Source organism: Triticum dicoccoides, chromosome 2A (genome assembly GCF_002162155.2).
Source record: "Triticum dicoccoides isolate Atlit2015 ecotype Zavitan chromosome 2A, WEW_v2.0, whole genome shotgun sequence".
Taxonomy (NCBI): Eukaryota; Viridiplantae; Streptophyta; class Magnoliopsida; order Poales; family Poaceae; genus Triticum; species Triticum dicoccoides.
The window spans coordinates 106837182-106838003 of NC_041382.1; positions in this window are offsets into that span (position 1 = coordinate 106837182).

Consider the following 822-nt stretch of genomic DNA (forward strand, 5'->3'; position numbering starts at 1 on the left):
GAATGGCAAGAGGTTGGAGGAGACCAGCTGGCCTTTGGTGTTCTGCCTTCACTCTTCTGCAGACATCACATTCGTTCACGAATTGAGCGATCTCGCGCTTCATTCGAGTCCACCAATAAGCTTGTTTGAGGTCCTGATACATCTTCGTACTACCAGGGTGGATGGAGAGGAGAGAGTTGTGAGCCTCGTTCATGATCACCTTACGAAGTTCACCTTTGGGCACAACAATTCGATCCTCGAAAAAGAGAGTGTCCTTGTCATCAAGTCGGTAGCACTTGTACTTGGACTGACTCTTTGCAATACCAATCTTCACCTTCTTCACCATAGCATCAAGAAGTTGGGCTTGGCGAATCTGGTCTTCTAAGGTAGGAGAGACTTGAAGGTTGGCGAGGAAACCTTGAGGAACAACTTGCAGATTAAGTTTGCGGAAAGCTTCACAAAGCTCGGGTTGATAAGGCTTGAGAATCAGACTGTTGCAATATGCTTTTCTGCTCAAAGCGTCAGCAATCACATTAGCCTTGCCTGGAGTATACTCGATACTCGGATTGTATTCTTGAATCATTTCGACCCATCGAGTCTGCCTGAGGTTGAGATTAGGCTGAGAGAATATGTACTTGAGACTCTTATGATCAGTGAAAATATCCACTTTTCTTCCCAATAGAAGATGTCTCCAAGTCAACAAGGCATGCACAACTGCCGCCAACTCGAGATCATGAGTGGGGTAGTTCTTCTCATTAGGTCTCAACTGACGAGAGGTATAAGCAACAACTTTCTTCTCTTGCATCAGTACAGCACCGAGACCTTGGAGAGAGGCATCACAAA